Genomic DNA, 27,065 nt, shown 5'->3' with positions numbered 1-27,065 from the left:
TTTGTCTAGAGGACCTATCCAGTGATGTCAGCGGGGTGTTGAAGTCCCCTGCTATAATTGTATTGCTATTGATTTCTCCTTTGAAGTCCTCCAGAAGATTGTAAATATATTTTGGTGCTCCTATATTGGGTGCGTATATGTTTATCAAGGTTATATCTTTCAATATTATGTAGTGGCCATCTTTGTGTTTAGTTATGGCCTTCATTTTGAAATCTATTTTATCAGATATGTGTATTGCTACCCTAGGTTTTTTTTCCTTTTTGTTTGCTTGGAAGATTTTTTTCCATTCCTTCACTTTCAACCTATGTGAGTCTTTTGTTGTGAGTTGGGTCTCTTGTAAACAACATATAGATGAGTCATGCTCTCTTATCAAATCAGCCACTCCCTGTCTTTTTATCGGAGCATTCAATCCATTTACATTTAAGGTGATTATTAATAGGTACTTATTTATTGCCATTTTTTTTTAGTGTGGTTCTATTTTTCTTCCCATTTCTCCTGCTAATTACAGCAGTCCTATTAACATTTCTTGCAGTGCTGGTTTAGTGCTGATGTATTCCCTTAGCCTTTTTTTTTGTCTGGGAAGCTCTTTTTTTCACCTTATATTTTGAATGATAGCCTTGCTGGATAGATTAGTCTTGTATTCAGATCCTTGTTTTTCATGACCTTCATTACCTTATGCCATTTCCTTCTGGCCTGTAGTGTTTCTGTTGAGAAGTCAGCTGAGAGCCTTATGGTGTTTCCTTTGTAGGTAACCTGTTGCTTATCTCTTGCTGCTTTAGGATTCTCTCTTTGTCTTTAATTTTTGGCAGTTTGATTTCTATGTGTCTTGCTGTGGGCCTGATTGGGTTCTTCTTACTTGGGGCTCTCTGTGCTTCTTGAACTTAAATGCCTTCTTTCTTCACCAAATTAGGGAAGTTTTCTGTCACTATTTCTTTCAATATATGCTCTAACCTTTGCTCATTTTCTTCTTCTTTGGAGACCCCTATGATGCAAATATTTTTACGTTTACAGTTGTCCCACAGTTCTCTTAAACTGTCTTCCTGTTTTTTAATCATTTCTTTTTCTTTGGGTTTTCTGATTGGTTGATTTTTTTACCCTGTCTTCTAATTCAATAATCCGGTCCTCAGCTTCCTCTACTCTGCAATTTAGAATTTCCAGTGTGTTTTTTATTTCTGAAATGTCATTCTTCATTTCTTCTTGGTGGTTTTTAATTTCCAACTGGTTGATTTTCAACATTTCTATATCTTTACTCATGGTGCTCATGTCCTTACACATGCTGTTGAGCTTCCTGAAGATCATGGCTCTGAATTCTAGTTCTGTTAACTTGCTTAACTGCACCTCATTTATCTCGTCTTCGGTAGAGATCTCTTGTTCTTTTATTTGGCTTTTGTTTCTGTGTTTCACCATTTTGGCTATCACAGTGGGCTTTGGAGTCTGCGAAATTTTCCCTGTGGGTGTTGATGTTCTGCTGTTTGTGGCTCCCTCTCCTGGGTTTGGATGAGGCAGGGAGGACCCACTTTAAACACCACTGTCAAGTCTTAACTCTGCTGGTTAGAGTTGCTAGCCCAGGGAATGGTAGTTATCCTCTAGCTTTTTTGCCTGGAGGCTATTAGTAGTGGTCACCTGATGAACCTTGGTTTCTGAGTTGACTGAAAAACTCCCTCAGGTGCTCAGTGTAAGAGGATTTCCAGAAGGTGGGGCAGCTGCTGGTTGTTAATTGGCCTCAATTAGCATTTCAATGGCTATGCGTGGTGTTGAATCTCCGAGGGAGGGGCTGCCACCTCTCCCCATTGCCCTGGGAAGGAGTAAGATGACCACAGTCCTGCATGGCTGCACTCAGCAAAAGCTCTGAGCACCCTCCAAATCCCAAGTTTCCCCACACAGTTCCAGTCCAGTCTCCCTTCCCTCTGCCAGTGAGGGGCTGCTGCCAATTTAGCCTCTCTCCGGGCTCTGCATTGCTGAGCCGCCTGGGACTTTAACCCGAGGGTGCTGCTCCCAGCTAAGGGTTGCTGAGGCTGTGGCACCAGCCGAGGGTGTAGCACCCAGCCAAGGCAGCCGCAGGACCCAGCTGAGGCAGCTGCTGGTCCCAGCTGAGGCTACAGGACCCAGCCGAGGCCTCAGCTTCCAACCAAGGCCGCTGGCCCCAGCCGATGTCGCAGGACCCAGCAGAGGTTGCCGTACCCAACCGAGAGTGCAGCTTCCAGCTGAGTCCCCTGGTCCCAGCCATTTCCATTGGTCCCAGCCCAGGCCGCTGCACACCGTGGGCTCCCGGCCCCCTCTCGTGTCCTCGTAAGCCTACCAGGATTGAGTCAGTGTCCCTGGTTATGTGGTCCTCCAAGTTGCCTTTCGGTTGCCCCTTCCTGATGATTTGTCTTTATTTTCATTGTAATTCCAGTTTGTTCCTGGGAGGTGGTCTGTGTAGCTTCCATTCACTCTGCCACCATTTTTTTCTCTCTTCAATTTTAAATAATAGTCTTTCTGGGTAGAAAAATCCTGAGTGTAGGTCATTGCTCTTCATAACTTTGTATATTTCACATCAATCTCTTTTAGCCTGAAATGTTTCTCAGTTGACAATTTTATGGGGCACCCTTGTAAGAAACTATCTTTCTCTTGTTGCTTTTAAGATTTTCTTTTTGTCTTTAACTTTGCCATTTTAATTATAATGTTTTGGTTTGGGTCTTTTGGGGTTCACCTTGCTTGAGACTTTCTGTGCTGCTTGGACTTGTGTGTCTTTTTCCTTTACAAGTTAGGAAGGTTTTCAGTCATTTCTTCAACTAGGTTCTCAATCCCTTGCTTTCTCTTTTCCTTCTGGTACTCCCATGATACAATATTGTTACACTTAATGTTGTGCCAGAGGTCCCTTAAACTATTCTCATTTTTTTAAATTATTTTTTTCTTTTTGCTGCTCTGATTGGGTGCTCTCTGCTACCTTGTATTTTAAATCACTGATTCCATCTAATCTGTTGTTGATTCCTTTTAGTGTATTCTTCATTTCACATATGTATTCTTTATTTTTTACTGGTTCTTCTTATTGTTTCTATGTTCTTTTTACTCTCACTATCTCTTTGTTGAAGTGCTTACTGAGTCCACCCATTCTTCCCTGAGTTCCTTGAGTGTCCTTTAATGATTGTTTTGATGTGGTTGTATGAGGAAGCAAGTACTGCATTTACCTACCTGCCATCTTGACCAAATTTCTCTCTCTCTTTTTTAAACTTATATTTATTGTTGAATGTATTACAGGTATTTCTTATTTTTTTCTCTATTGATCCCCTCCTCTTGCCTTTCCCCTCACTGTTGTCTGTGTCCATTGGTTATGCATATATACATATAAGTTCTTTGGTTTATTTCTTCCCACCCACCCCAAACCCCCTTCCCTTGGAGGTTTGTCAGTCTAACAACCAGTTTGTACTTCTTAATCCCCTTTTCACCCTTCCCCAACCCCCCTTCCATCAGGCAACCAACAAAATGTTCTATGTATCTATGAGAATATTTCTGTTCTGTTTGTTCATTTTGTTTGTAGATTCAATTGTCAATAGATATGCAATCATTGCCATTTTATTTGTTCATATTTTTAATCTTTTTCTTCAAGAATACCCTTCAACATTTCATATAATAATGGTTTGGTGGTGATGAACTCCTGTAGCTTTTTCTTGTCTGGGAAAGTCTTTATATGGCCATCAATTCTAAATGACAGCTTTGCAGGATAGAGTAATCTTGGTTGTAAATTCTTGCTTTTCATCACTCTGAATATTTCTTGCCACTCTCTTTTGGCCTGAAAGTTTCTTTTGAGAAATCAGCTGGCAGTCTTATGGGAACTCCCCTGTAGGTAACTAACTGCTTTTTTCTTGCTGCTTTTAAGATTCTATCTTTGTCTTGAATCTTTTGCATTTTGATGATGATGTGTCTTGGTGTGGGCCTCTTGAGGTTCATCTTATTTAGGACTCTCTGTGCTTCCTGGACTTGTATGTCTGTTTCCTTCACCAAGTTAGGAAAGTATTCTGCCATTATTGTTTTAAATAGGTTTTCAATTTATTGTTCTCTCTCTTCTCCTTCTGGCACCCCCAAGATGAGAATGTTGGTATGCTTGAAGTTGTCCCAGAGGCTCCTTACACTATTCTCATTTTTTTAGATTCTTTTTTCTTTTTGCTGTTCTGATTGCGTGTTTTTTACTTCCTTATATTCCAAATTGATGGTTTGCTTCTTGGCTTTACCTACTCTGCTATTGAATCTATGTAAATTAGTCTTTATTTCAGTTAGTGCCTCCTTTATTTCTGACTGTGCATCCTTCATTTCTGACTGGTCTTTTTTTATGTTCTCGAGGCTCTACTAAGTTCACTGAGGTTCTCACTGAGTTCATTGAGCATCCTTATAAGCAGTATTTTGAACTCTGCATCTGTTAGGTTGCTTATCTTCATTTCACTTAGTTCTTTTCCTGGAGTTTTGTTCTGTTGTTTCATTTGGGACCTGTTCCCTTATCTTCTCATTTTGGCTGCCTGCCGGTGTTTGTTTTTAAGTATTACTTAATGAGAGGTATGGGGCTAGCTGAGACCAGGTGCTGCTTGTTTGAAAGAATTTAGAAAAACCTGAAGCAGGATCCAAGGCAGGTCAATCCTATGGTAAAGCAACTGGCAACAGCTTGGGTGGGACTGAAAGTTGGGTGTGGCAGGGCCTCAGGGAATCACCAGGGCAGGGCAAACAGTGTGAGCCAGGTTGCTGGAGTTCCAGATATGGTGGCCATCTGCCGCCCCAGGGAAGGGCTCACCAAAGGAACAAAGGTCTCTGACAACACATCTGTCCAGGATAAAACTTCCTCTCCAACCCTCACTACAATGCCAAACAACTCAGATCTTTCCCATATGTTTCTGGTGCCTTTCAAGCTGCGTCCCCCATGCTGGAGCCTGGAGGGAGCGAGTCAGAGTAAGTTCATGTGTGAGCCCTTTAAGAGGAGCTGCCTGGGGCTCCAGTCGCCTCAGTCTCCTAAGCCTCAGTTCCCACTGGTTTTTCAGCTAGAAATTATGGGTATTCTCTTCCTGGCACTGGAACCCTGAGCTGGGTGCCTGGTGTGGGACGGGGACCCCTCCCAGCTGAGGTGTCCTCCTGATTTTTATCCACCACACGTGGGTGTGGGACCAGCCCATCTGCCTCCGCCCTCCTACCAGTCTCCATGTGGCTGCTTCTTTAAATCTGTAATTATAGAATTTCCATTCAGCTTGATTTCAGGCAGTTTTGAATGATGGTTGTTCTGTAGTTTAGTTGTAACTTTGATGTGGTTGTGGGAGGACATGATACCGCATTTACCTACCAGTCATCTTGACTGGAAGTCAACTGGAAGTCTCTTAAGCATCCTTTACCCATTGTTATAATTCTGTGTTTTGTCAATTGCTTTCCTCCATTTATTTTGTTATTTTTCTAGGAATTTCCTCTGTTATTTCATTTGGGTATGTTTGTTTGTCTCCCCATTATGGCTGCCTCTCTGTATTTGTTTCTGAGTATTAGATCTGTTATGTCTCCCAGTATTGATAGTGTGCCTCATGTGGTAGGTGTTCTGAGGGTCACAGTGGTGCAGTCTACCTGGTCACCTGAGCTATGTACTTCAGGAACGTCCTTTGTGTGGGTTATCTGAGCCAACCTATTGTAGTTGAATCTTGATTGTTGTTTTCCCATCTGTGGCTGGGGTGACCCTCAGGCTGGCTGACTATGAGGTTTGACCTCAACCACAATTTATGATCTCTGCAGGGGCTGACTCATGGAGTAAAATTTGCTGTAGCATGGTCTTGTACCTGACATGATTTCCCTTTGTTTGGGTTTCTTTTGGAGCTAATCAGGTCTGAAGCCAGCCACTGAATGTGTTGATTTTGGGGTCTCTTGGAAGGATTCTGGTGTAGATCAATGTCACATGCTACTTGTGACCAGCCCTATGCTTTGTAGCTCAGCACCTATTAGGTGCTACAAAGCAATCCCTATTGATGGCTGCCTTTGCTGGTCCTGGGTGTACATGGTAGAGGCCAAGCTGCGTACCAAGGCCAGTTTCCATCAGTACCAAGCCTGAGGTAGGTCAGCCAAAGGCCCAAGGCATACAGAGATCCACTCCACTTTCCAGCTGCCTGTTAGACTCAGCCACTGAGCGAGCCTTTGGTGGTACATGAGTAATGTTGAGGCAGGTTCTCAGTGAATCACCAGGTAGGAGCAAGTGGAGTTTACCAGGTGATACGGATTCCAACTTGGCACCAGTACTGAGTCTAAGGTTACTCAGAAAAAGTCTCAGGGCACTCCAGCGCTAGCTGTCACCTGCCTGGGACCTGTGGACCTTTGTGGTCCGGGTGGTCTCAGGGAATCATCAGGGTGAAGCCAGTAGAGTTCATCAGGCTAAAACAAATTAAGATGTGGCTGTCTATAGGGAGGACTCTGCACAGGAATGAGTGAACCAGTTGGGGAGCATTAGGAAAAATACCCCTCTTCCTAGGGTGACACCGCTCAGTCTTTCCCTGTGTGTCTCTGGCATCCTTAAGTCTGCCCGGTTTTCTCTGAAGTTTTTCAAGAAAGACTCTAGGCCCTGGCTGGCCTCAGCTAGCAGACTCCTTCTCAGGGTGGGAGCTTGATGGGGTGGGGTCTCAGGGAGTTGGGGGGGGTGGCTAGTGCACCTTCCCAGGCTGATGCCATAAGGAAATCAGTGCAGTGGGAATTGGCCTTCACCCTGAAGCCACTCCACTCAGTCTCACCCTGTGCATCTCTGACATACCCTGAGTCTGCCTGACCTTCTTGTGAACCTTCTGAGAAAGACTAAGGTGGGCCCAGGCTGGCTACACTAGTTGATTCTTCCTCAGGATGCAAGCTTGGCAGGGTGGGCCACAGAGAGTGGAAAGTGTGGGGCATCTTTCTGTGTGGAGGGGCGTGCATGCTCAAGAAAAATAGTGTGTGTGGGTAGTGTGGGAGAGGGACTCCGCACAGGGGCATTGGTGGCTGTTCCTCTATCCCTCTCCTCCAAGCCACATAATGCAATCTCTCCCTCTATGATTCCAGTCCACTCTGAGCCATCATCCCTCTGCTGGAGCTCAGGGTGAGTCCCATGAACAACATTTTGTGTGCTGGCCCTTTAAGAGGGCATCTGGCTTTCTATCAGACTCCTGTCTCACCCCTGTGGAAAGGACCCCTGCTGATTTTCACAGCTGGATGTTAGGATTTTTATTCCTTTCACTGGAGGCTGAGAAGACCAGCATGGGGTTGAGACCCCTCGCTTCTTATGGTGGATATTTACAGCCGAGCTATCACTCTAGATTCTCAACTGCTGCCCGTGTGTGCGAGGCCAGCTCTTTCGCAGTCCACCCTCCTCCAGTGTCAAGGTGGCTTCTTCTGCAAATCCTTGGTCATAAGGCTTCTGCTCAGCTAGTCTTCAGCTGGCCCTTCAGGTTGATTGCTCTATAATTTAGTTGTAGTTCCAGTTTGGTCCTGGGAGGAGGGGAGTGTAACTTCCACCAATTCTGCCAACGTTTTGGATCTCCTATTCCTTTCTTATTCTCCTGCTCTCTTCTCCTGTATTTTGATGACTTTCGGTAGTGTTGTATTTGCGCTCCTTTCTCTGTAGTTGTGGTATACGTGTTATAAATTTTTGATTTGTGGTTTCCGTGTGCTTCATATATACTAATCTATATTGATAGCAGTCTATTTTAAATTGATGGTTGTTTAAGTTGGAACACATTCTAAAACCATTAGTTTTTACTCACCCCTTCACATTTATGTCTTTGTCTTCTTTTTTGCTTCTTTGGTGTGTGTGTGTTTGTGTGTATCCTTTAATTTGATCTTCTACTTTCGCCTTTGCACCTTTCTACTAGTTTATAGTTGGTTGAGTCACTGCTTTTACTGTTTGCTTTTGTCAATTAGCACTTTTTTTCTTTCCTGTATGTTTTTTAAATTAATTAATTAATTTTTGTTACAGATGTTTCTCTTTTTTCTCCCATTCCCACCCTCCTGTGGTCTATCTCTTCCCTCCCCCCACCTCCCTCTTCTGAAGTTTTTTCTGTATATTTTTAAAAATTAAATTTATTGGGATGACATTGGTTAATAAAACTATATAGTTTTCAAATGTGCAGGTCTATGATACATCATATGTGTATTGCCTTGTGTTTACTACCCAAAGTCAAATCTTCTGTCGCCATATATTTGACTCCATTTACTTCTCCCCACCCCCTCCCTCTGGTAACCACCATACTGTTGTCGTGTCTATAAGTTTTTGAATGTTTGCTTGTCCTGTATGTTCCTTTGTTGCTTTCAGTTTTATATCCCACATATGAGTGATCACTCATATTTTTGTTCTTTTGTTTTCTACTTAAATAATTCCCTTTAGCACTTCTTGTGATACTGTTCAAGTGGTGATGAACTCCTTTAGCTTTTCCTAATCTGGGAAACTCTTTATTTATCCTTTGATTCTAAATGATAGCCTTTCTGGGTAGAGAAATCTAAGTTGTAGGTCGTTGCTTTTCATCATTTTGAACATTTCTTGCCAGTCCTCTGCAAAGTTTCTGTTGAGAAATCAGCTATCGTATGGGAGCTTCTTTGTAGGTAACTAATTGCTTTTCTTTTGCTGCTTTGAAGATTCCTTCTTCTCTTTAACCTTTGGTATTTTAATTATGATGTGTCTTGGTGTGGGCTTCTTTGGATTCATCTTATTTGGGACACCCTGTGCTTCCTGGACTTGTGTGTCTATTTTCTTCACCAAGTAAGGCAAGTTTTAAATTATTATTTCTGCAAATAGGTTTTCAATTCCTTGCTTTCTCTCTTCTTCTTCTGGTTCCCTTATAATGCAAATGTTGCCATGCTTAATGTTGTTCCTTAAGCTATGTTCACTATTTTTATCCTTTTTTATTTTGCTGTTCCAACTGTATTATTTTGCTGTCTTACCTTTCAGATCATTGATTTGATTCTCTGCTTTATCTAATCTGTTGTTTCCCTTCCAATGTATTCTTCATCTCAATTATTGTGTTCTGCATTTCTGACTGGTTTGTTTTTATGGTTTCTATGTGCTTGTTAAGGATCTTATCAAGTTTATGTATTCTGCCCCCAAGTTAATGGAATTTTCTCATCACTGGTGTCTGAACTCTGTGTTTAATAGATTGTTGTCTCATTGTATTTAGTTATTTTTCTTAAGTTGTGTCCTGATCTTTAATTTGGGACATACTTTGTCTCCTCACTTTGGCAACCTCCCTGTGTGTGTTCCATATGTTTGTTTTTTTAGTTTATTTTTGTTACAGATGTTTCTCTTTTTTCCCCATTGACACCTCCTCCCCATCCCCCCCACCTCATCCCCAGCTTTATTGTCTATGTCCATCAGTTATGTGTACATGCATATAAGGTCTGTGGTTTATCTCTTCCCTCCCCCAAACCCCCTCTTCTGAGGGTTGTCAGTCTGTACCCTACTTCCACATCTCTGGGTCTACCCTGTTCCTCAAACTGTTATGTTGATTAAATTCCACAAATAAGTGAGATCAAGTGAAATTTGTCTTTCTCTGCTTGGCTTGTTTCATTTAGGATAATACTCTCCAGGTCCCTCCATGTTGTCTCAAAGGATAAGAGATCTTTCTTTCTTATAGCTGCATAGTCTCTATTGTGTTTATCTACTCATCTACTGATGGACGAGCTGTTTCTAGATCTTAGCTATTGTAAATAGTACTGCTATGAACATAGGGGTACATATATTTTTTTTCTTTTTCAGGAGAATACATGGTTTTTATTGGTATGGAATTACATTTCTGGGATTGTAGAGTCCCATGTCCCTCAGTTAGGTCCAGGAAGAGGGGCAGTTGTGGGTTCAGCAAGGCTAGAAATGAAGCCAAAGTCCAGAGTTTCTGTTCCACAATGTAGTTGGGTTCAGAGCAGGATCAGGCTAGATTTCATCCATCCGTTCATGGTAAGGAGTCCCACATGACCGTGAGCCACATTGGGGAATTCAGGACATGGGAGCCCCACAAGCCAGGAGTCTTGCTCCAGCGGCAAGGGAGGGCTTTCATCCAGGAGACGAACTGGTGTTTCAGGCTTCCTAGGGTACATTCCTAGAAGTGGGATCACTGGGTCAAATGGCAATTCAGTTTTTAATTTTTTAAGGTAACACCATAGTGTTTTCCATAGTGGCTACACCAGTCTGCATTCCCACCAGCAGTGTACTAGAGTCCCCTTTTCTCCACACCCTGGCCAACACTTGTTGTTTGATGATTTGTTGATGGTGGCCATTCTGACAGGTGTGAGGTGATACCTCATTGTTGTTTTAATTTTCATCTCTCTGATGACTAGTGATGTTGGCCACTTGTATGTCCTGTTTGGAGAGATGTCTATTTAGGTCCTCTACCCATTTTTTAATTGGATTCTTTGTCTTCCTTTTGTTGAGTTGTATGAACACTCTATATATTTTGGAAATTAACTCCTTATCTGATGTATCATTGGATATTATGGTCTCCCATAAGGTGGGTTCCCTTTCCATTTTGATGATTGTTTCTTTTGCTGTGCAGAAGCTTTTGAGTTTGATACAGTCTCATGTGTTTATTTTTTCCTTTGTTTCTGTTGCCTTAGGTGATGTATCAGTGAAAAGTCTGTTGCGTATGATGTCTGAAATTGTGTTGCCTACAGTTTCTTCTAGGATTTTTATGGATTCATGAGTCACATTTAAGTCTTTTATCCATTTTGAGTTAATACTTGTGTATGGTGTAAGCTGATGGTCTAGTTTCATATTTTTGCATGTAGCTGTCCAATTTTCCCAACACCATTAATTAAAGAGGCTATCTTCACTCCATTGTATGCTCTTGCCACCTTTGTCAAATATTAATTGAGCATAAGGTCTTGGGTCAATTTCCAGGTTCTCTATTCTATTCCACTGGTCTATATGCCTGTTCTTGTGCCAGTATCAGGCTGTTTTGATTATAGTGGCTCTGTAGTATAACCTGATATCCAGTATTGTGATCCCACCTACTTTGTTCTTTTTTTCAAGATTGCTGTGGCTATTTGGGGTCTTTTTTGGTTTTATATAAACTTTTGAAGTATTTGCTCTAGTTTTGTGAAATATGCTGTTGGTATTTTGATGGGGATTACATTGAATCTATAGATTGCTTTGGGTAGTACAGACATTTTATTGATATTAATTCTTCCAATCCATGAACAAGTTTTGTGCTTTCACTTTTTTATATCTTCCTCTATTTCTTTTTTCAAACTCCTGTAGTTTTCTGTGAAGAGGTCCTTTACTTCTTTGGTTAAGTATATTCCTAGGTATCTTAATCTTTTTGCTGTGATTGTAAATGGGGTTGTTGTTTTAGTTTCTCTTTCTGTGAGGTCATCATTGTATATAAGAATGCCATCAATTTCTTGATGTTAATTTTGTATCCTGCTACTTTGCCAAATTCATTTAAGTCCAGTAGATTTTTGATGGAATCTTTAGGGTTTCTGTGTATAATATTATGTCATCTACAAATAATAACAGTTTTACTTCCTTCTTTCCAATTTGGATCTCTTTTATTTTTCTTCCAGTCTGATTGCTGTGGTTAAGATTTCTAGTATTATGTTAAATAAGAGTGGTGAAAGTGGGCATCCTTGCCTTGTTCCTGTTCTTAAGGGAAATGCTTTTAGTTTTTGCCCATTGAGTATGATGTTGGCTGTAGATTTTTCATATATGGCCTTTATTATGTCAAGATATGATTCCTCTCTTTCCACATTGCTGGAGCATTTTAATCAGAAATGGATGCTCAATTTTGTTGAATGACTTTTCCGCATCTATTGATATGATCATGTGGTTTTTATTCTTCATTTTGTTTATGTGGTGTATCAACTTTATTGATTTGCGAATATTGTACCAGCCTTGCATCCCTGGGATGAATCCCACTTAGTCATGGTGAATAATTTTTCTGATGTATTGCTGGATTTTATTTGTTAGTATTTTGTTAAGGATTTTGGCATCTATGTTCATCAGGGATATTCGTCTGTAGTTTTCTTTCTTTGTAGTGTCTTTTTCTGGTTTTGGAATTAGAATTATGCTGGCCTCATAAAACGAGTTTGGAAATCTTCCTTCTTTTTGAATTGTTTGAAATAGTTTGAGGAGAATGGGTATTAGTTCTTCCTTGAATGTTCGGTAAAACTCCCATGTGAAGCTGTCTGGGCCTGGGGTTTTGTTTGCTGGGAGCGTCTTGATTCCATCTTCAATTTTCTTAGTTGTTATTGGTCTATTCAAGTTTTCTCTCTCTTCCTGGTCCAGTTTTGGGAGACTATGTATTTCTAGAAATTTGTCTATTTTGCTTAGATTGTCAAATTTGTTGTCATATAATTGTTCATAGTATTTGTTAACAATCCTTTGTATTTCTGTGGTGTCAGTTGTTTCTTCTCCTCTTTCATTTCTGATTTTGTGTATCTGGGTTCTCTCTCTTTGTTTCTTGGTGAGTCTAGCTAAGGGTCTATCAGTCTTGTTTATCTTTTTGAAAAACCAGCTCTTTGTTTCATTGATCCTTTGAATTGTTTTTTGGTCTCTATGTCATTTATTTCTGCTCTGATCTTTACTTTACTATTTTGGTCCTTCTACTTGCTCTGGGGTTTTCATTTTGTTTACTTTCTAGTTCTTTAAGTTGTGAGGTTAGATAGTCTATTAGACATATTTCTTCTTTCTTGAGGTAGGTCTGTAGTGTTGTGAACTTCCCTCTCAGAGCTGTTTTCGCTACATCCCATAGATATTACGTTGTTGTGTGTTGATTTTCATTGGTTTCCAGGAAGTTTTTAATTTCTTCCTTGATCTCCATGGTGACCCATTCATTGTTCAATAATGTGCTATTTAGCCTCCGTGTGTTTTAATGTTTTTGAGTGTTTAATTGTAATTGATTTCTAGTTGCATGCCATTGTCATCTGAGAAGATGCTTGATATGATTTCAATCTTCTTGAACTTGTAGACTTAGTTTGTGTCTTTGAGAATGTCTCATGTGCACTTGAGAAGAATGTGAATTCTGTAGTTTTGGGGTGTAATTCTCTGTAGATATCTATTAAATCCATTTGGTCTAGTGCTTCATTTAGAGTCTCTGTTTCATTGTTAACTTTTTGTCTAGAGGATCTGTCCAGTGATGTCAATGGAGTGTGGAAGTCCCCTGCTATGATTGTATTGCTGTTGATTTCTCCTTTAAAGTCCTCCAGAAGATTTTAAATATATTTTGGTGCTCCTATATTGGGTGCATATTGGGTGATATAACCATGCTTACCAACGTTATATCTTTCTGTTGGATAGATCCTTTTCTTCTTTGTCTCTGGTTATGGCCTTCATTTTGAAATCTATTTTTATCAGATATGAGTATTGCTACCCCAGCTATTTTTTCCTTTCTATTTGCTTGGAAGATTTTTTTTTTTATCCTTTCACTTTCAAACTATGTGAATCTTTGGTTGTGAGGTGGGCCTCTGGTAAATAACATATATGTGAGTCATGCTTTCTCATCCAGTCAGCTACTCTGTGTCTTTTTATCAGAGCTTTAAACCATTCACATTTAAGGTGATAATTGATATGTACTTATTTATTGCCATTTTTGTTTATTGTGCTTATATTTTTCTTCCGATTTCTCCTGCTAATTACAGCAGTCCCTTTAACTTTTCTGGCAGGGCTGACTTTTTGCTAATGTATTCCCTTAGCCTTTTTTTTTTTTTTGTCTGGGAAGCTCTTTATTTGACCTTCTATTTTGAATGATAGCCTTGCTGGATAGAGTCATCTTGAATTCAGATCCGTGTTTTTCATGACCTTGATTACCTTATGCCATTCCCTTCTGGCCTATAGTGTTTCTGTTGAGAAGTCAGCTGAGAGCCTTATGGGGTTTCCTTTGTAGGTAACCTATTGCTTATCTCTTGCTGCCTTTAGGATTCTCTCTTTCTCTTTAAATTTTGGCATTTTAATTATTATTTGTCTTGGTGTGGACCTGTTTGGGTTTCTCTTACTTGGGGCTCTCTGTGCTTCTTGAATTTGAATGCCTTCTTCCTTCACTAAGTTAGGAAAGTTTTCTGTCACTATTTCTTCAATATATTCTCTAACCCTTGTGCATTTTCTTCTTCGGGGACTCCTATGATGCAAATGTTATTACTTTTTCAGTTGTCCCACATCTCTCTTAAGCTGTCTTCCTGTTTTTTAATTGTTTTTTTTTTTTTTTTTTCCTGATTGGTTGATTTTTCTACTCTGTCTTCTAATTCACTGATCCAGTCCTCAGCTTCCTCTACTCTGCTGTTTCATCCTTTCAATGTGTTCTTTATTTTTGCTATGTCATTCTTCATTTCCACTTGGTTGGTTTCCAGTGTTTCTATATCTTTATTCGTGGTGCTGATGTCTTTACTCATGCTGTTGAGCTTCCTCAAGATCATGGCTCTGAATTCTACCTCTGATAACTTGCTTAACTGCATTTCTTTTATCTCATCTTCAGTAGAGGTCTTTTGTTCTTTCATTTGGGATTCGTTTCTTTGTTTCACCATTTTGCCTATCACAGTGGGTTTTGGAGCCTGCCAAATTTTCTCTTGGGTATTGGTGTTCTGCTTTTTGTGGCTCCCTCTACTGGGTTTGGATGAGCATGGGAGGACCCACGTTAAAAAACACTGTCAAGTTTTACTTTCCTGAGTAGATTTGCAAGCCCAGGAATGGTTCAGTTATCCTCTAGCTTTTTGCCTGGAGGCTATTAGTCTAGGTTACTTCAAGAGCCTTGGGTTCTCAGTTGAATGAAAAACTCCCTTAGGTGTTCAGCGTAAGAGGATTTCCCAAGGGTGGGACAGATGCTGGTTGTTAATGAGCCTCAATTTGCATTTCTTTGGCCCACCTAGGTGGGGTTGAATCTTTAAGGGAGGGACCATTGCCTTTTCCTCAGAGCCCTGGGAAGGAGTGAGATGGCCACTGTCCTGCGTGGCCACAACTCAGCAAAAGCTCTGAGCTCCCTCCAAATCCCAAGTGTTCCCACACAGTTCCAGTACAATCTGCCCTCCCTCTGCCAGAGCCCAAGGTGAGTGGCTATGCTAATGTAGTGCTCTGTCCTGGCCTTCTGCGCTGTGGAGCCGGCTTGGGATTTTAACTTCAAGGGTGCTGCTCACAGCTAAGACCACTGCTGTCCATTGTCTCCCAGCCCTGCTCTTGTGCTTCCACAGAACTACCAGGCTCGATTCAGTGTCCCTGGTTATATGTTCCTCGCAAGCTGCTTTACTGTTGCTTTTTGTGATGATTTGTCTTTATTTTAGCTGTAATTCCAGTTTGTTCCTGGGAGATGGTCTGTGTAGCTTCCATTCACTCCACCGCCATTTGGGAATCTCTCTTTCACGTGTTATATAAGTCTGTTATGTCTTCCAGTCTTGGCAGGGTGGCCTTTTGTAGAAGGTGTCATCTGAAGTCCAGTGGCACAGTCTCCCTCTCACCTGAGCTGGATGGCTTAGGGATGTCCCTTCTGTGGGTTTTACAGGTGCTCCTACTAGAATTCTGCCTTGGTTGCTGTTGCCATGTCAGTGAGTGAAATTAACTACACAGAGAGAGTTGCCCTGACCCCTCTCCCTCCAGTCCTCACCCTAAGGCTGACTGGTTATCAGCGCTTTCTATGACTACTGTGGACAAGCTGTGAGGGCTGATTCCACAGAGCTGGAGTGTCTATAGCAGGGCTCTTGTTCCAATCAATGCACCTTGCAGGTCTGTCACTTGTAGAGTTGGTTGGGTGGTGCTCTGGTGTGATCTGAAGGTGGCCATCAGGAGTCATGGTCTGAAGCCTCTTACGAGATACAGGGAATCACCAGCGTAGGCGAACTGTGTCCGCAAAGTTAATAAAGAGCTCAGATTCAGTGTCTTCCTGTGCTGGGCCAGCTGGCTCAAACAAGCAATGGTGCCTGCCAGCACTTCTGTTCCCAGAGACAGCTGCCCTGACCCCTGCCCCCCTAGCCCTAACTATGAAGCCAGTCAATTAATTCCCTCCCTGTGTGTCCCTGGTGCTTTTTAAGTTGCTTCCCCTGCCAGCTTAGAGCAAGTGGCTGGCTCTGAGGGCTGGCCATGACTACAGTGGACAGGCTGTTTTGTGTGGGCTGATTCCACAGAGCCGTGAGCCAGTGAATCCATGTTCCTGAACCTCAAGAGAAATGCCTGGGACTCTAGCAACAATCTCACTTGAATGCAGTCCTTGCTGATTTTCACAGCCAGGTGTTATGGGGACTCCTCTTCCTGGCAATGTTGCCCAGGCTGGAGAGCCTGATGTGGGGCTATCCTCATTTCTGAGTAGGACTCTGCAGCTGAGAATCCTTCCAGATTCCTGATCACCACATGTGCTGTGGGGTCAGCTGTCTCATGTCACTGCCCCTCCTCTCAGTCTCAGTGTGGCTTCCTGTTCATGTCCTTTGTAATAGGACTTCTGTTCAGCCAGATTGCAGGCGGTTGCTCTGTAGTGTGGTTGTAATTTTCCTGTGCTTGTGGTAGGAGGCAGTCACAGAACTTACCTACTCTGCCTTGTTGACCAGACATGTCCTTTCTTGGATTTTCCCATAATGCACAGATTATTTATTTAATAAAAATGATAGATATTCCCCCAGAAAAGAACTGTAACTCTTAAATATTATAGGAGAATTTGCTAAGACAAACATTTCTGAAAAACAAAGGCTTTCTTTGGTAAGGTCAGCCTTGCTCCCTAGTTTGTTTGGTACAAAAATATAAAGGAGGGGGACATATTTCTATACAGACAGTTGTCTTACAGCCAGGTACGCCTGTACCTATGATCCTAGAAAGCCAGGTTTTTGCTAGGCTTCACAGGTACACAGAGCCCTGGTCAAAGCTGCTCTCCTGGCTGCCTCTTGTCATGCCAAGATGAGGTGCCAGCCCTCAGTGTACCCCAGTCTGTGTGGCATCTGAGGGGCTGGTCTCTTGCCCTACTTTCCCATCAGGCCCATAGACTGGGGCTGAGCCTGGTGAGTTAGAGCCTGTTCAGCCTGTGGGAGCCTCAGAGGCGGAGGGTTGTGGCAGATCCTTTTGGACAGAACCAAGCTGATAGGCAACCTGCTCAGTATCAACGTGGGGCAGACCCTCCTCCCTGAGAAACCAAAGCTATGTGCTCTGGGGGTTTGCAAAAATCCTACCTCCTCCATCATCCATAGACATGGACTGCCTTCCTGTTGGATAGTACCTGTGGTAGTCTGAACACTTCTGCACCGCGCCAGGGCTGGGGCTTGCCTCATTTTAGGGTCCTGGTGGGTCACCTGGAGGGCACATTGTCCTTCCATGAACACCGTACAGAGACTCTGAGCTCTGGGCACAGCAGAAGTGGGCCCAGTGCCTCTTCTCTCCTCCCTCACCAGCCTGAAGGCTCCAACCTCCTTGCTCCTTCATCCCTCTCCCTGCCCCCGTGGTCAGTCTAACCGTGCCCCTTCCTCCTCACATATGCAGCTTCTTTCCTTCTTCAAAACTGTCCAACAAAGATGAATTTTTTTCAGCTAGATATTTATGGAATGAAAGGATCTAATCAACCAAATTCATGCTAAGTATTAATGAATAAGTATACCTTAATGTATTCAGCCAAAAGAACTAATCTTCTAACTGCAGAATTTTACCATTTTGTGGCAGGCCATGAGAAAGTGGTTTGTTTCACTTTTTTTAATGCATTCCTAGAAATCAAATCCCAAATTATATCACCGAATAAGTGGGAACTGGGTTCTCAATTATTGTGTAGAAACAGCACTGCCGACCAGAGTCTCACAGATGCATAATCTGTTAGAACTTTAATGGGAATTGGAGACTACATAATAATACTAGTAAATATATAGTGAGACATTTTTATGCTATACAAGTTATGTTATCTTAGTCAATCCATGCAACAATTTTATGAAGTAGGCAATGTTATTCTAATTTATGTTTTATAGATGGAGACGTGGTGCTTGGAGAAGTTAGTCTAAGGCTACATTGTTTTATTTCTTTATTTATTTTAGAGAAAAAAGAAGAGAGAAGGAGAGAGAGAGAGAAACATCAATGAGAGAGCACATTGATTGGCCACCTCCTGCATGCCCCCCACCCCCACCACTGGGGATTTGACCCACAACTTAGGCATGTGTCCTGACTGGGAATTGAACCAGCAACCTCTTGGTGCATGGGTCGATGCTAAACCACTGAGCCACACTGGCCTAAGGCTACATTGTAACTAAGAAAGCTGGAGTTTGAGTCCTGAAAGTCTGGCTTAGGGCTATGGACTCTTCTAGTATGTATTACTGTCTCCCAACTACCTCTCAGAGACCAGGACACCAGACGGCTGGGAATCAGCAGTCGGGAGACAGGGAGTGAACAGCAAGGACAGAACCTCCTCCTCCTTGGCACTAGTTCTCTTTCCCAGAAGCAGGGTGTGTGAGTCTACGAACCAGAGGGCAGAGGAGGCAGCAGAGACCCTAAAGATCACTCCCAACCAACGGGTGTTCACGTGTCTTTTATCCGTGGCAACTTTTTTCAAATGAGATGCTCCTTGGAAGTCCATCGATCCTGAAGATAAAAGTGAGTTACTCTGGCTGAAGGTAGAGGGGCGGCCCAAACTTGAATCTTGACGCTATCATGGCCCGCGAGGCTCTTCCATAAAGCCCTTGGTTTTGAAGAGCACATTTGGAGAAACACTCCCTGTTGTAGATTGCAAAAATGGCCAAAGTTCTTTGTAGCCTTCTCATCAGAAGATGGAATTCATTTCCCCACTCCTAGCATTGGCGCTAGACTTCTGACACCCTGACCGACAGAGCATTGTGGGAGCAATGTAACGATTTAGAGTTTAGGCCTCGAGACTTTGCACTCTTTTGTTCTTCTCTTTGAATCTTACTACTACCCTCTGTGCAAGTTAGGGCTAGCCTGCTGGACGATGACAGCCCATGTGGCCCCAGTCACCCTTCCTGAGACCATCATAAGCCAACCCATCAGCTGACCATGCCCATCTGAGATCTGTGAATCCCAGCTAGGACCAACTGTAGAGAGCCCAAACTGTTGACTTACAAAATTGTGAGCTAGGTAAATGGTCTTGCTATAAGCTGCTAAGTTTTAGAATGGTTTGTTATGCAGCAACAACTAACTGATTCTAATAAAAGAATCACAAAATGACACCATGACCTTCCTTTTCAGATCTCAAAATATGGGGACAGTACAGCATGGTGTATGCCTACCCCCATCCTAAGCAGAGCCCCTGCCCACCCACCTGTGCTCTAGGATGTGCTGGGCAGAGGAGACACATGTCCCCATCTATTCTAACTTCAAACAGAATTAGTCACAGAGGGAAAAAGTCTCCCTTACTTGGCCCCAAGAGGGCAAAATTCCATCTAGAGAAGTCTGCTCAGAATTCACTGGTGTGGAGAAAGGGCACCTCTCTGTTCCCCATAGGTATGTCCAGAGTCACGTCATTCTTGAAGTCTGGGGTAGAGGAAGAAATGGCAGAGAGAATGTCTTAAAGTTAAACCTAAAACATTAAAGCTGCCGAGAAAACACCAAAAAAAAAAAAAAAAAGTAAATAAAAATGTTCAGCTGCAGGGATAGAACCCCAGGCCCTGGGCCCCGGGCTGATCTTTCATTCTGTTGGGCGCACTGCAAAGCTGTTCCCATTTATTTACTTCTAAATGAAAGCTGGCATGCCGAGGGCCGCTCCACCCAGGCGTGAAGTGTAGCCATCTGTGAAAGATTTCCAAGACTTCTCCCTTCACAGACGCATCCTTCATGTGCTTGAAAAAGAAAATGTCATAGGCACACTAAATGAAAGCTCAGTTTTGCCTTTGAAAAGTAGATGCATTCCTCAGGAGGATGTGGTTGGAGAGATACCAGCATTCACATAATTCCAGTGCACTTTATGTAGGCCAATCAGAAGAAAGGATATTCAGAAATATGCCTGAAAAAAAAGTTCTCATGGGGGACACAAATGCTAATTCTCACAAACAGAGACTCTTGGACTCACAGTTGACAATGGGGGGGGGGGGTTACCCCTCACAGGGGTTGTTTCAACACAATCGGTCAGCTAGTGCTAGCTACCATCCAGGAAAAAGAAGCCGACTAGTTTTCAAGACAGGAAGCTATATACAAGTTCATTAGTTCACTCACTCACTTCCTTTGTTTATCCAACAAATGCTTGCTGGGCCCCTGCAGTGTGTAGATGACCGTGTTGGCCACTGAGCATACCATTGTGAACAAGATAGGCCCCCTCAAAACCTACAGTCTCCCAGGAAAGAGAGGCAAGTAAGGTAAGACAGTCCTCCATTTACACAAGGGCTCCCTCTGGAATTCTTCTGTAAGTTCATTTTGGACAAAAGCCAGAATTGTTCAAAACTCTGGACCCATTCAGCAGGTGTCTATACAGTAGCACTAGGGACATCTGAGCAGGCATGGGGCTGTCTACTTGTCACCTGCCTTTCTTTTTAGGCAAACTACCATTAGCATGTAGAGGTAAAGAATGTGGGCATTGGAGTTGGGCAAACCTCCATTCAAGTGCTGGCTCTTTTTTACCATCAGTGTAATCTTGGGTAAGATGCCTGACTCTCACTGATAAAATGAGGACAAAAGCAGCACTATAACAGAGACATCTTACCTTATATTCATTTTCCTCTTCTTTCTTAGTATTGGAGTCTTGGCATGACTGAAGGCTACAGTGAGCCCAGCTAAAAAGACTACCTCAACCAGCCTCCCTTGCAGCTAGGTATGGCCATGAGAGCAATCTCTGGCCCATGAGATAAAACTGAACATTGTTGGGTGGGATTTCTGGGAAGGCACTGTAGAGCAAGCTCATAGAGTAAGCTGGCATTGAAATCTTTTGGCTTTTCTCCATTCTGTTATTGTCAGAAATGTAGACATAAGGGCAGCAGCTACAGCAGCCATAGTGGACCATGAGGTAACCCTGAAGATGGAACTTCTAAAACAAAGAAATCCAGAAGGAGCCTGAGACTCTGATGATTATGGAACTTCTATTAAGCCTAAGACTGCCAAGTTTCAGGCTTCTTTTATATAAGAAAAATATTAAAATCTTTTAAAATCACTGTTAATTCTAGTCTCTATCAAGAAACCAAAGGCATTCAATAAAAAGGTAAAAAAAAATAAGGGGGGGGGGAGGAAAGAAACTAAAGGCAATTCCACAAGTATTACTGTGGAACTTGACTGAGGCCATTCATATGGAGCACTGGTCCGCAGTGAATTCTCAGGAGAGAAGAGATTGTCAGTACATGTTTAAAATACATTGTCTTAGCTCAGGCTGCTTTAGGATAGTAACATAGACTGCATAGCTTAAATAGCAGATATTAATTTATCACAATGCTGGAGGCTGGGAAGTCCAAGCAAGGTGCTGGACAATTTGATTTCTGGTGAGACTTCTCTTTCTGGCTTGTAGGTGGCCACCTTCCTCCTGTGTCCTTACATGGTGGAGAGAGGGAGAGAGCTCTGGTCTTTCTTCCTTTTCTTGTAAGGACACCAGTCTCATCATGGGGCAACAACCTAATCACCTCATCTAAAACTAATTATCTCCCAAAGACCTCACATCCAAAACTATCACACTGGGAACTAAGTCTTCAACATATGAATTTGTTAGACAGCAGTCCATAACATATATGGACCCTACTGGAAAGGTTAATTACAGTCAATTTGCTTAGGTTAGATTAGTATCAATAGGAACCTCCTGGATTATAGTTACGAGTCTTGAGGGTTATAATAAAGGAAGGGCAGGACACGAGAACTGGAAGTGCAGTGTGATGATTGGGGACTGGAGGCTGTGTCCATGGCAGTATCTAGCTGGGAGGGCCAGGAGGGCCAGCTATTCATCATGGCACTACTGGTTCAGGAGAGTAAAACCACATCAGCTGATTAAGAGAAAAAGACCTTGAACAATGAAGTCAATGGTCAAACCCACATATCCATCTGTGTTTCATTCTTTGCTTTGTGGAGGACAAAACAATAGCAGCAACAGACTGTCTGCAGTACTCGCTATGTGCCAGGCTCTGTCCTAAGTCTTACCTCCAAGAGAATAGGTCAGGACTGGCAGAAGCAGAGGGCACATTCAAATGGAAGTTTTGAGGAGAGTTTAAAGGGGAGACCATTTGCAAAGGTGTGAGTAAGATCCAGAGAAACCACAGGGAAGGTGCAGCACCTGGAGGTCAGTAATGGGACTGTTGCCATCGGCCCTCTGACCTGAAGCCATAAGGAGACAGAGCAGTCACCAGAGCCTATAGAGAGGGTCACCTGGCAGGAGCCAGGACCTTGATAGCAGGACACAGCCAGCCTGTGATGCCCACATGGGACTGAGCCAACCATACTCCCCTCCTGCTCCAAACTAGTTTCCCATGGGCTGTAACCTTCCAGAAACCATGCCGTGATGTTGCCCATGGCCACAGCCCATCCAGACACAGCAGGGTGGAGGCGGGTGGAGAGGGAGCCTGGAAGAGCCACGGTCTTGTCTTTTAATCTTCAACAACCATCTTCTGAGATAGATACAATTATTGCCTCTATTTTGTAGATGAGGAAACTGAGGCCCAGAGAGAGAGAGATTAAACCATTTGTACATTTAAAACACATCATCTTGTAAAGACGTACAAAAGCTTGGAATCTCTGGAATAAGATGGTGAGTTCTGTTACCCAAGCTATTCGGAATAAGGTATTTCTGTGGAAACACAGGCAGCTCTGTGTGATGGCTCCGCAGACAAGACAGCTCTCGCTGTCAGATGTACCCTCTGCTGATCTGTATTTTTCTTTGAAGAAGAAAAAGCTTCATGAGGCTTACCTAGGTGACCTCTCAGATTCATTGAAATCAAAGTAGTCTCTAATCAGTGACTACTTAAACTGTTACTTCTGATTTGTAAAAAGTAGACCATAAAAATATCTTCACCACCACCAACAGAAAACTGTGCTAAATTAGAAACTCTTTCCAGTGAAATAGACCAATGCAGTAAATCCTTCTATCCAGGGACACGGAAGTGGCCAGTGGGAACAACAGAAATCAGGGAATCCGCATTGTGCCCTTCCCGATGGCATTCCTGACCATCATGCCCAAAATTTGTTCTTTGGTTTCCCTGAAGCTATCACATTTCATAGTATTATTGCCTATGGTATTAGTTGCAATTCTGTTGGTACCACCTACAGAAAATCCAACTCAATCTGGCTAAAGCTAAAAAGAAAAATCTAGTCTCTGGCGCTAGGATAAGGTTGTCTTTAGGTGTCAATTAATCCCAGGCCCAAAGGATGTCACAAGGAACCAGCTTCCCTCTCTGTGTCTTGGCTCTTCTCCATGGTGTGGGCCCCATCCTAAGCTTCATGTAGTTGCACAGTGACCACAAAAGCTCTATGGTCCACATCCTTCCAGCATAAAATCTAGCAGAAAGGCAGAATTCCACTTCTTTAGTAATTCAAATGAAAATCCTGGTTGGCATGGTGTGGGTCACATGGTCACTCTGGTCAACGGAATGTAGTCCTATGTTCTAGTCCACTGGGTGGTGCTTTCTCTCCACAACATGTAGACTGGGGCTGGCAAAAGATGACCCCACAGGCATCAGGGTTGCTGCTCAAACAATGGGGAAAAGAGGAAGGAAACAGCCCTGTTCACTTCGCTCATCAAGACCATCTTCAGAAAGATGACCAGGAAACCTCTGCAGAAATTCCCATGTTCCCCAAGCCACAATGGGGTCTGGGGACCTGTCCATAACCTCCTCCCTCACACATCCTCAGCAGTCCCCACCGGTCTCAGCCTTCTTTCTTGGGGAAGGGCACACACACAAAGAACGTGGATCCCAACACGATCACCTTCAGTTTTCCATTGGTTCCTGCAGAACTCATCCCTGTTCCATGTCTGGGTGGGCATGTTGCCTTCTTCCTGAAGCCATCCTTAATAAACCCCACACCTCCCCAACTTTTTAAAGAGCAAAAATCATCCTCCTTTATGTACTCACAATACTTTGTACATACGTTATCTTCAAAAGAGTATTTTTTTATGTATCAAAAGTAGTTACCACCAGTCCCTCATACCCTACTCTTACATCTGACCAGATTAGAAGTTGCTTGAGAGCAGGAGTTTGCTTTCGTCCATTCTTAGTCCCTAACTTGCGCACACATCTGGGATGGTATTCAAAAGCACTGGAGGAATGAATGAATAAATAAATGAATTAATGAAGGAAAGCTCTCTACGCTTGACCACTAATAAATGCAGCACTTATTTATGCATTTAGGATCAATAGCTTTAGTAAACTCTTACTGTGTATACAGGAGGCACAAGCAAAATGAGAAAAGTAAAATTAAATAAGAAAACAGAAAAGCAAGATTATGCTTATTCTGCTTGTTTTAAAATAGAACAACCCTGACATAAAAAGAATGTGCCATGTCCATGGATTCATGTGGGGGATATACACCGCCAGGTAGGGGAAAAATAGACCCCAGAGGGCCCAAGAAGCCACAGTGATAGTGGAAAAATGTGCTGAGTTGTTCCCACAAGCACAAATGGGCTACAGGCATGCTGATGAGTTGTAGAAACGCTGTTAAAAATCAGATCTCAGAGGCAGAACACCCTGGGCTCAAGTCTCCACTTTGGCCTTCCTGTCAGGTTAATCAACTCCTCTGGGCCTCTGATGACCACCCTGGGGCTGCTTGGGAAGCTCAAGACTTGACCTGCTGGCCATCCTTGATTTCTCCCAAGAGCGTGTCCATCTGCAAAATATATCCAAACCCAGTGCCTCTCGCTCATTTCCCTGAGGGCTCATCTGTCTGAATAACCATTACGGAGTCAAGTGCCTTCAGTGCCCAGAGTCCTCGGTTCCTGCTGGGCCAGCACAGTGAGCCACTATCTGAACCTGCTGGGCTCCTGAATTGGGAGGGAGCAGACCACACCTGAGGTCAGCACAGACCCTCTGCACCTGACCGAGCTGTTCTACACCAAGGTAACTGCTCTTCGCCTGGTCCATCCTACTGCCTTGGCGCCCTGCTGCCTTCTGCCTGCTCCCCGGATGTGCCAAACATGTTTTCCCTTTGGGATGCTGCCCCTGTCCTCGTCCTGGGTGTCCTTCAGATCTTAGCTCAGAAGGCCTTCCCTGACCGCCCAGGCAAATTAAACAGGATTCGGGGAGCTGCCACCTGTTTTATTTTCTTCATAACACTGATCACTACTTGAAACTATCTTATCTGCTTGTTAACTGCACCTGAACTAGAAAGTGTGCTTCAGAAACACAGGGGTGCAATTTGTCTGGTCAGCGTCTGTGTCTCCAGACCCTGGGATAGTCCCGATGCATAATAAACAGTCCATCAATATTCGATGAATGAAAGCAAGAGTAGAGGAAGGAAGGAAAGGAGGAAGGAGGGAGGGCGCACATCCTCACATCGCGATGATAAAGACTCAGAGCACTCTCACAAATCACTCAGCATGGTGCCTGACACTCAAAAACTACTTCCTACATTGTCATGATTATTCAGTTATTAGGATAAAAAGTGAGCAACACACACACTTGAGAAAGGAAAGCAAACCAAGCTCCCCTTTGCTTGGATCCCCCCAGCTTGTGAGGATACCGAGGCCCCTGAGGGAGCAATGCCCCCCCCCCCCCCAGCTCTGCCGAGCTAATGCTTGAACCAGCTCAGACCCCACGGGGTTGGAGTTCATTTTCTTTTGGCAAAACCATTGGCTTTTCTTTTCTAAGAGAAAAAATAAAATACAAAAAGACACTCATATAACATCTTGTAGATCAAATGGCTCTTGAAAAACTGAATTTTGATGAGTGAGGGAATCAAAACCATATGGATTACATTCTCCTCGGATCTCTGAGGGAATGGGGGCAGGGCAGGGGCAGGGTAGGAATGGCGGATGGTCCGAAGGGTCTGAGGTCCTTTGAAGCCGTTTGTTGACCACATACAGCTGACTCAGAAGAGAAGGAAATATAAAAGGTTAATTTTTAATCACCAATGTCTCTTTTCTTCTGAGTCCCCTCCCCCATGGGGCTGACTTTTGAAAAGGGTAGTGGCTGGATCATAAGTTTGTGTAATTTCTCCCAGAAAGCAATTTCCAAGTCTCTCCCTGAGGAAGTGGCCTGAAGTATCTGCTGAACCCAAATTTTTGGAATCAGGTACCTAGATGAGGGGGATTCGTTTTTTCGTGGTTGTGTTTCCATCTGCATTTTGCTGATCTGGGCAAATTGCAAAAAGCAGACCCCAACTCTACATCAGTCGTGATTCATGCTATCATTTCCGTGAGAGGAAATCAAGAGGGACGGGCAGGCCCCACGTCTTCACCTGGAGGCAGAGAGGCCTCCGCGCTGTTGCGGCTCCTCTCGCCCTGATGTCCTGGGCGGTGGCCGGCACAGCCGGCGGCCGAGTCCCCGGACACGGTCCTCTCACTGCGCCCTCCCACACACTTCGAGGACGCGCTCGTACTGTTCTCATTCTGCAAAGGAGACTGAGGTACCGAGAGATGGGGCAACTTAAGCAAAGTCACACAGCTAGAGATGGACAGAGTTGAGATTTGAACGTGGTTTTGCCTGTGCTTTGGACACCTTTGTCTTTGCTTTGGCTGTTCCCGTCATCTAAATAGTCTTTCCTGCTAGTCCTACCCTTGCTCGCTGCCACGTGACAAAAAACTGCCCCACCCGAGCGGTCTCAAATAAAGGCTTTTGAAACCTCCAAACTGGTGAGATTTCTCCCGCCTCTGAACCCCAAGACACCGGGTGCCCTCTGCTGCTACCCAGCATATTCCACGTCGTCACCCCAGCTCAGCTGGATGGCTGGATGCCCTAGCTTACAGCCAGACACACCAAGCGTTATCCCTTGATGGGACGCGTTAAATCCACCAACCGCTCCAGGACTCAGATTCCTCGTCTACAAACGGGGGGAACCAAACGACCTTGCATAACAGCATGCAACGCGCTAGCGCAGGGACCCACCACCCGCAGCAGACCCCTGGGAGCCTCCTGTGCTGAAGCAGCTCATGGGCATTTGGTCGCGGGTCCCAGTACATGCAGGGCGCAGAGCAAGCGCAGGACCCACAGCTGCTGCTTCCAGGTTGTCTCAGGCTGCTTGTCACCGTCCTCCCACCTACAGTCAGTTCTGGGTTTTGGGCAGTGATTGGATTAGCATTTTATTAACCAAGTTTAAAGAAGACGAGAGAGAGCGCTAC

This window comes from Molossus molossus, unplaced genomic scaffold (assembly GCF_014108415.1).
Source record: "Molossus molossus isolate mMolMol1 unplaced genomic scaffold, mMolMol1.p scaffold_m16_p_18, whole genome shotgun sequence".
Classification (NCBI taxonomy): Eukaryota; Metazoa; Chordata; class Mammalia; order Chiroptera; family Molossidae; genus Molossus; species Molossus molossus.
The sequence above is the reverse complement of the archived record's forward strand: the minus strand, read 5'-3'. Positions refer to the sequence as shown.